The sequence below is a fragment of the Ptychodera flava genome, chromosome 11, assembly GCF_041260155.1.
Source record: "Ptychodera flava strain L36383 chromosome 11, AS_Pfla_20210202, whole genome shotgun sequence".
In the NCBI taxonomy this organism is placed as follows: Eukaryota; Metazoa; Hemichordata; class Enteropneusta; family Ptychoderidae; genus Ptychodera; species Ptychodera flava.
In genome coordinates this window covers 1246605-1256283 of record NC_091938.1, presented here as the reverse complement: position 1 = coordinate 1256283, position 9679 = coordinate 1246605, and the positions used below count along the sequence as shown (strand labels likewise).

The window sequence follows — 9679 nt, the reverse complement described above, 5'->3', positions numbered from 1 at the left end:
GCGTTAAGGCAGAATGCCTCGCGGATAACTACATGGATTTGGACTCTCAATGCTTTTCTGGTCTACTACTTTTGGGGGCTCATTTTAAAACACATTTTCACCGTTTTCGTTTTTCGAAAATCAAACATCATATTTTACCAATAGATTTATGACGGGAATGCTGGCAATGCTGAACAAACCGATAAATGTTGGGTAATTTGTTTCAGTAACAAACTTTACACGGCGACCTCTGATTTTAATTCATGATTTGGTAAGGAATGGTTAAACGTTCCTTTTGACGAACGTTAGAGCAAAAGTTTAAGTATTTCACTTTGACTTGAGAGGCCCGCATCCTACTTTAATCAGAACTAAATGTGGTCGTAAGGACCAGGGTAAGAGTACACAGGTACTGCTTAGATATTTAATTGTGTCAAAAGGTTTGACAAACCGTCCGTGTTCACTAGCTATCATTTGTGCAACCAGTAACTTGAATTTACTACTGTATGGAGAAGCATACACACCTTGTTTGCCGCTTTGACAACGTTGCCAATCTGTGGAAAAACCAGCCATCGTTTCGGGCCAAAGAGCGCCTAGCCGATCAGTTTGCTGCGGACATTTTCTCTGCGAATCTCCTGTCACAATGCAAAATTTTCCCGTCAAATCCGCCATGTGACTAATTATAACATTTATTTGGGCTTTATTCCGTGATAAAGTCATTTATATCCTCTAAACACCCGGTACGTTTCAATATTCAAGTTTTGGGAAAAGGGCAAAAATTAGCTTGGCAGGCAGAATAGACCCTCTGTCTTGACACGGGTTGAACTGAGATGCCTGTACTGTCATGGGATGTCCCATTATATTCCAATGCCAAGTAAGCAAGGAAGGCTTAGGAAAATCCTAAAACTGTTAGATTGGTGGACGAAACGGTCAGGTTAAAAAAATGATGACGTTTGTAATTTTTGGTAATAGCCTTTATGCCCGGTGAAAACTTTATACTCGGTGTCTGACCCTTCAACACAATGCCTTGATATATATATATATATATATATATATATATATATATATATATATATATATATATATTATATATATATATTATATATATTATATATGCATGTATATATATACATGTATATATATATATATATTTATATACGTGTGTGTGTGTGTGTGTGTGTGTGTGTGTGTGTGTGTGTGTGTGTGTGTGTGTGTGTGTGTGTGTAAAACTCGAAAAAGGGGTATTGAAGCATAAATGCAACTATGGACTGCTGGAATAGAATAAAAAGTTTCATGGAGGCAAATCAGAACCAAAAAGATCGATGGTTGATAATCGACAGCCCTAATTTTAACCGTGTTCGTGATTTTTTTTCTTGACTATTATCATGTCTAACTTATAATATTTGATTCATTGGGCAATATAGTTAGTTTCGATTCGTCGAAATATTTAATATTACAGAAATAATAATTCGATTATCGTGCCATGGTAAATGTTAAGTAAGGATGGAAAGAATTACCTTTGGTACTTGAAATGCCATTGATTATATCATCGCTTGAAGTGTCTGGTAGACATCTTCCCCTAACTCTCGTGTAGTATGGAATGCATAGACACTCATAATCACCGATAATATTTTGGCAGTTCTCAGTCTTGTACTCGGTGTTGCAATCGTGTTCACCGTTCAAACATTCGTTAATATCTAAACGTAATGTAAGAGTGAGCAATATTACACACCATCAAAAGAAACTAAATGCCACCCTTCGGATACAAAATTAATAGATTAGAAGCGGCGTTCAAATGTGGATATAAGCGATTAGAAATGTCATCATACAGACTTATTGTCTGTCAAGTACACGGCAACGAGTTCGAAACATTTATTATTTACCAACACAGATCGGCATAGCTCCATCAAATTGTCCATTTATGCACCTGACTGAATTTCTATCAGTTTGGAATCCTGCAGGACAGGACACGGGCAAAGATTCACCGTGGGGAAGACGTCCTTTCCAAACAGAATGAGAATGTCTGAGTTCCACTGGACAGGACTCTGTCGAAGAAAGGAGACACGCCTGATAAACAATGCATTACAGACTGACGCTGTATATTTCTATGATTAGCTGTCATTTATCAAGTTTTCAAGACTCTCTGCTCTTACTCTTTTTAAAATATAAACGGAATCGTTCGCTCTTACTTGGCCTTTTATATGAATATAGTTTGAAAGGTGTTTCATCAAAGGGCATTACAAGCGATAACATTCAACGTTCTGGTATTGTCTTGCGATGAAAGGCTGCTCGAGATGTGGATATAATATTTTATAAATAGCAAACCTACCTCCTGTATCACCCATTATGGTAACATTGAACGAACAAGTCACTCGGTTGTCTGAAGGGTCCCAAAATTTATACGTTACTTCCGTTGTACCCTGGGGAAAGCAATGTCCTGGTTCATAAGTCTTACTTTGGAAAATGATACCCGAGTTGTCTCTTGCTGTAGGCTCTTGCCAAGTTGTCATAACGCAGTGAATCGTTTTTGGGGGTGATTTTACTTCCACATCGCAACAAGGTGATATAAACTTTGGTCCTTCTTTATCTAGAAAGAAAGCAATTATATGTATTCATTTATAAAATAAGGCCTTTAATTCATAGAAATAAGAAGTAGCTTTAATTTTCATGTTGAAATGTATATAAGAAAAGACAAAAAACCTACACGATTATTAAATGTTTCGGCATTTGAATATTCAGGATGACTTGGGAAGGAGAATATGAAAGCTGATTGAAATGTTGCTTCCAATAAATAAAGCAATATCCTGGAAATGAAGATAAACGGACGGACGGACGGACGGATGGATAGCTGGATGGATGGATGAATGGATTAGTGAATGGATGAGATGAATGCGATGGATGGGTGGATTTGGTGGACGAATGATATGGATTAATGGGCGGGATGGATGGGATGAATGATATGGATGAGTGGGATTGATGATATGGATGCGAGGGATGGAAGGAAGGAAGGAAGGAAGGAAGGAAGGAAGGAAGGAGGAACGAAGGAAGGATGGGTGGACGGACGGTTTGATGGATGAGGGGATGGAATGGATGGGATGGGATGGATGTGATGGATTGATTAATGGATGGATTGAATGGATTGACGGATGATATTGATGGATTGAAAGATGGATTGATGGATGGATTGAATGGATAGATGGATGGACGTATGGATAGGGTGGATTGATGGATGGATGGATAGATTGGTGGATGGATGGAGAAATGGAGGGATGGAAAAATGGATGAATGGATGGACAGATGTTTGGGTGGATGAATGAATGGATGGATCGATGGAATGGGATGGGCAGGAGGGATGATATTGATTGGTTGGATAGATTATATGGATGGGACGGATGAATGGATTGATAGATGGATGTTCGACCGAACGCGGAAATTTGTATGCTGAGGGTAAGTGATCCATAGCTATGTCTCAATAAGGCATGCTGGGTGGTACATCAATCTGTGTTTCTTCTAGAGCGTCTTTTGTTAAGTGACTCACAACTCATACAACATAAATATTTAGGTCGCAATGGACTGTATGCGATTTTTTTCTGCCTTAAGCTGAAATGCCAGGTCGGCCAAGCAGGCTTCTGCCTTATAACGTTAATAAAGAATGGGTGATATTATGATATTTAGATAGAAGTTTACAGGTTATCCAAATAGTCCTGAAAAACAACACCACTGTTTTTCTGTTTGAAAATTAACCGTTTGAATATCGTTTGTCTGTAAAGAGAGCGAGTGTACACGGTATATGCTGGAAGAATATTCAGATTCAGTAGTTTTTCCCGTTTTCCGTCTGGTAAGAAAGTGCACTTTCAGTAAAAATGCATTTGTGGAATGTTTTCTATTTCTATTTTTTTTTTTGCCTGTGAAATTTATTCAAAATATATATTTCCGTGTTATTTTTCTGCTATTTAAGGCAAATAAAGTTTTACGAATTAATAATATCTGAGACTTTTACTATGAGAAATATCAACGGTTGGCGTGTTAACCTTCTCATTAAGACGATCATTGATATCGTTCCAATTTTCTTTCCATGAGGGTAGTGCATCATTAATAACAAACGGAATCAGACTGTGCAAGATTAAACAGCCTAACTGTTTTACCACAAACAGAAAGCTGTTCACTAGGATAAATACCTGCTTTAAACAACTGGCACTAAGGTTATTTTGAGCAACCATAATTGTCAACTGTAATGTGTGAAGTTTGATTAGACTTCGACTGACAAAAGATGCAAACATGTAGTGAACACATAATAGCGCAATTACATGTAACAAGATGGTGAAGTAATGTCGGTTTAATCTTCAAATGTAACCTTATCAGTTTTTCTTCTTTAAGTTACACAATTGTTATAATTTGTTTTTAATTGCAGTATTCAGCTTTAGGCACCTAACACTTGTGAGAAGTTCGAAAAATATGAAGATCATATTATCCCAAATTAGTTCCAATCGTGTTATGTGTAAAAAAATGTGATGCAGATCTAAAATGTTACTTCTGAATTCACCTAGAAACAGTAGTGGAAATAGTTTGCAACGTTATCTACACGCATATCGATCAATGCATATCAACATGAAGCCAATCAATTATGAGATATTCCATGCGTTAATTGAAATAGAGTTAACTTCGCTGCCAAATTCGGCTTGACATCATTGTGTGTGAATATTGTTTGAGTACTCCCTGAAAGTCTTTGCTTGTTTGAATGACCTATTTAATTTCCCTTGTCCCTCTGTCGTAAATAATGACTGCTTCCTAATTGACTCCTTGCTCTGCGTTTAACAGTCCGCTTTACTCAACACATGCTTATTTCTCACTGATACCTTTTACGGTGACGTTAAAGGAACATTCGTATGGTGTACTGGTGATATTTTTTGATGCGCAGTTCACAGCCGTCTGTCCAATTTTAAAGTAACTTCCAGTAGGATGGTCACAATACATAGAGTGCAATTCCATATTTCCTGACAATAACGTCCACTTCACTTCACCATATTCTACACCAGGCAGAGTTGTATTTACAATGTCCGTTGATGGCCGACAGGATTCTACTTTGTCTGAAGTATAGACAGTATATAAAATAGCAGGATCTTGTTATAGAAACCATTTATCTAACAGCCCTTTGTTTCTGATAAAAAGTCAATCTAAGGCCAAAAAAAGAGAAATGTTTCTGGTCAGCGCGCGCGTCACTTGAACAACAGCGCGTCACCCTTTTTTCCTGTTTTGTGGCCGGCAAACTACGTACTGATTGCCATGACATCAAACCAAAACGGCTTAAGAGAGAGAGAAAGTTCTTTGGGGCGCATGATCAGTTACTGCATGAACAGTATATATGTGACTATATTGATAAAACTATATAACTGACCCTCCTCCCTCCCTTGAGGGAAAAAGAAATAAAAAAAATCGCGTCGCCGCACCATATTTTAAAGAAAGGCCTGACCAGAAACATTTCTTTTTTTGGCCTAAACTGATTGTTCTACTGTCATCGGCACGGTTTGTGTATTGGAAGCTCTTGCGCTTTGTTGAATTAAGTCGTTTAGATTTTAGGCTTGTTATATATAATAAAAGATTATACATGTGTATACAGTACGTGCATGTGCATGTAGGCACAAGAGAGCGCATGCAGAAACAGACACGGTTACAGACGAAGAAATAGAGGGAGGGAGATGTAATGGTTTGCGATCAGTGAGAAGCAAAACACGTGACTCTATGATTGTGGATGATATAAACGATTGTCTAAGTTGTGAATGGTGAACCTTTTACGGATTTTTCTGGCGATCTTTATTCTTTGATGATAATCGTTCATAAAAAATATTTCAATCATTATAAGTACTATCGATTGGTATCTTTGAAAACCTAAACTTAATAGTTAGGGGTATATCACAAGCATGACAAATTTCAAATGTCCCGTACGTTCTGTACAAAATATCTTTCAAAAATAAGTCTAAGATGCTCTCTCTCTCCTCCTTCCTCCCTCCCTACCTCCCTCCCCCTCTCTCTCTATGCATTATGCGACTTACAAAGCTTCTTGCAGCATGTCGTGCTAGTCTCATTATAATTTTATACCATGCATGCTGGCTGTCTCTCATTCCGATACATTATCACAATTGGCAACCTCAACATGCGTTCATGTTTACGTAAGCAATAGTTTGTTGAAGTCAATCATGCTGTAAACTCCTCCGGTGAAACATTCTGACAATTTTTTCGTGTATTATCGTATATCGGTGTCAAAAATATTGCCAGTTGTGAAAGAGGGTTTTGGAAAAACACTTGGCGTTGCACATTACATGTGAATGCGGATGTTGTTTGTGAAATAATCCGTCATAATCTCGAACAGTTGTGTGGCGACTCTTTCGACACAAATTTTAAAACGGCGTATCGTTTTTAGTCTTGCTCAGACTCCCAAACCCCACACACTGTTTCGATGCCCACTCTCTGGCCTGAAGTCCTGCGAAATATAAATTGCATGCTTAGGGAGCATTCGTTTTTTACAGGGAGGGGGTCGGCGGAAATCAGGGGGGTTTGCTGTTACGACACCACAATCAATCACCACAATCAATGATTGGAGGGGGATCAAGTTTTACGAAGTGTCGTATGGAGTTATGGAAAAAATTGGCTATGGAATTTCTCTGAAATGTTACTTGATCCACCATACATTGTAGTCTATGGGGAAACTTTGAACAATTTCTTTTAAATAAAAAACTAGCTAAAATTGTATAGGCTCCTGTTATTGATATTGATGTATGATGTACTTGATTAGAGTAGGGTGGTTAGAAGTGGATGTTTGTGTAAGAAATCGGACTTTGGAATTTCACCGAAATGTTGATTCACTGTACATGGTGGTCTTTGAGGAACCTATAAATAATGTTTTTCCAATACAATACTAGGGAAATCTGTGTATGTATGTACTTATGATTATTAAGATTAGAGTACTTGATTAGATTGGGGCGATTACAAGTTCATGTGTGTGCAAGAAATTTGATATTGAAATTTCACAAAAATATTGATTGTACATTGTGGTCTGTGAGGAAACTTAGAATATTTTTTTCACAGTACAAAACTAGCTACATCTGTGCTTTAAACAAGTCTGACAATTGATATTAATGTACATGATTAGAATATTATGTTTGAAAAAGCAGATCTGAAAAACAGATATGACATTTGAATTTCAACCAAGTGATAATTTGTAAAGTTCAAAAGGATTCTTTGAAAGTTCAGAGGTCATATGGGAAATTAAGTCAATAAAGATATTATTGATACGGACTGTGACTCTGGGGAGGGTCGTTGTTTTTTTGTGTATGAAAATTGGGGAGGGTCACTCTATTTCTTGCAAACACTTTAAAAGAGCCCAATTTTCACTTCAGGGCCATAGGGTACAAAGGGTTATTAAATCAAATCCGATGAAAATTTTTTTTTTTGGGGGGGGGTCACATTTTACAATTATGAATGAGGAGGTCAAATTTTAGAAATTTGATTTCGGAGGGGTTGCTTTTTTACATTTCATTTGTCGCTCAAGTTCCACCGACCCCCTTCCCCGTAAAAAATGCACCCTTAAACAGATCGTTCAGAAAACCTCATTAGTATCAGAGATTGCAGCTATCAATAATTCTACGCGAAAGAGATGAAGGAAATAAGGAAAGGGGTAATCGAAATTAATCGTAAGGGGGCTGTCATTATTTACGGCCAGGGGGTCGGAGGAATTTCATCGGAAACTCTGAAATTTCGATTACCCCCCCCCCCCCGCAAATCACGATGAATTTGAGTAAACCCCATCTCTCTAACACAAAAATCTTGACACCCCCACACACAAACTTAGAAAAGTTAAATATAAATATAAATACGTGTATTTGTAAAATTTACAAAAATACAGCAATAGTAGAGACCTTTCTGAACTTGATGTACCCTGCTAGATTGTCATCGGTTATCTCATGACGGTTGAAAAAGGTGAAACCAAAAAATGAAATTCAAAATCACAACAAAATATAGAATACAAAAGCTCGAGCTATAACAAATATCTAACCATACAATATTGTTTACTTTGGATGGTCATCATGACATGGTTTCTCTAAGACGTCTGACATCATGGTAGAATTTGAAAGTACAGCGGAGAACACGCTAGAGGCTGAGAGAAAGTGTGAGAAAGTGTAGGAGGGGGCGTCACCGCTCTTGCATGGACAATTTTGAGACTTTGATGTATGCACTAGTGCAGTTTAGTGAAATCTGAGAGCTGTGTTCAATTTTGTTAACCTAGTAAAACTGTTAGAACACCAAAGGGGGTGGAGAGCACGAGAAGGGTGTTGTTGCCTCGTTGGCATCGAACATTTTGAGATATTGATGTGTGTAATGGTGCAGTCTGAGAGGGATTTCAATTTATTTTGCACAAAAAATTTAGTAACCCCCTTCCTTCCCTCCTCATTTTGAGCAACCCCCTTGTAGCTTTCAGTTTTTGAGTGACCCCCTCTGATTCCTCCGACCCCTCCGCAAATAATGACGGCTCCCTAAATATCTTGGTTACTGCTTTGCTTGATGGTCTTATTGTTTGTCAAGGTGTGAAGAACACAGGATCATGTTCACCATGAAAGAAGTGCGAAGTTTTGAATTTTATGACCTACACGAGGGCCAAAAGTAACCGATAGTGATTCATACAATGCTGGAACTGCACTGACTGCAATCTTATCGATGACGCAATTCGATCCGGTGATCAGCTATTCGTGGAAGTGATATTTTGGTATAGCGTCGCCAATTTTGGAAATGACTCAGACTAGTATTAGACAAATATTACAATCACCTGGACGTAACTTGGTTTTTACCGGTAAAATAATATATACATATATATATATATATATATATATATATATATATATATATATATATATATACACGGCTAGTTTTCAATCGGGTCCGAACCCACAAAATGCGGCATCAGTCGCCTAGCAGAGAGGCCACAGAGAGAACTGCTCGGCTAAATCTCAGTTCCCAAAAAAGAGTGGTTCAATAGCCGGCTAAGTTGTTCCATTTTTCTGACTGAGACCGCTCCACACGTTGTAGAGTTCGTGAAGCACTCACACACGCACGCTCACTATCACACATCACACATACAAACTTTATCGAAGCGAAGCAACGAATACATTGCTTTAACTCGGCGAACGATAACCTCGGGGACAATTCTGTCCACCGGCAGAGCTACCAACCCAGGGTAGAAAATACGGCTAGTTTCCAATCGGGTTCGAACCCACAACATACGGCATCAGTCGCCTAGCGGAGAGGCCACAGAGAGAACCGCTCGGCTAAATCTCCACTCCCAAAAAAGAGTTGTTCAATAGCCGGTTATATATATATATATATATATATATATATATATATATATATATATATATATATATATATATATATATATATATATATATATAACATAATATTACTTGCAGTAAATTTGTTGAAATTATTTAATGTCGATGCATCAAATTATTTTTTTTCACAGGAAAGATATTTGAATTAAGTGTTTGGCTGACCTCCGGCTACTCTAAGATCACACAGCTGTACAGGTGTGTCAGCTTTACTCCAAATCTTCACAGTTCCCCCGATGCTATTACATAGAAATACTGAGTAACCATGACGATAGAAATTCTGCCAATCTTCAGTGCAATTGATGCTTCTAGTTTTGCCGTCAACT

The 9679-nt window shown here is 37.8% G+C and overlaps 2 long non-coding RNA genes across 2 annotated transcripts; both read right to left on the bottom strand.

Moving 5' to 3' along the window:
• Positions 1-507: 507 nt before the first annotated feature.
• LOC139144592 (uncharacterized) lies at positions 508-2012 on the bottom strand. The gene is made up of 3 exons (XR_011554817.1): positions 1860-2012; positions 1494-1673; positions 508-611 (listed from the first exon to the last, which is right to left on the bottom strand). It is a non-coding gene; the product is annotated as an uncharacterized lncRNA (long non-coding RNA).
• A 299-nt stretch (positions 2013-2311) lies between these two features.
• LOC139144591 (uncharacterized) lies at positions 2312-9679 on the bottom strand. The gene is made up of 3 exons (XR_011554816.1): positions 9519-9679; positions 4833-5063; positions 2312-2563 (listed from the first exon to the last, which is right to left on the bottom strand). It is a non-coding gene; the product is annotated as an uncharacterized lncRNA (long non-coding RNA).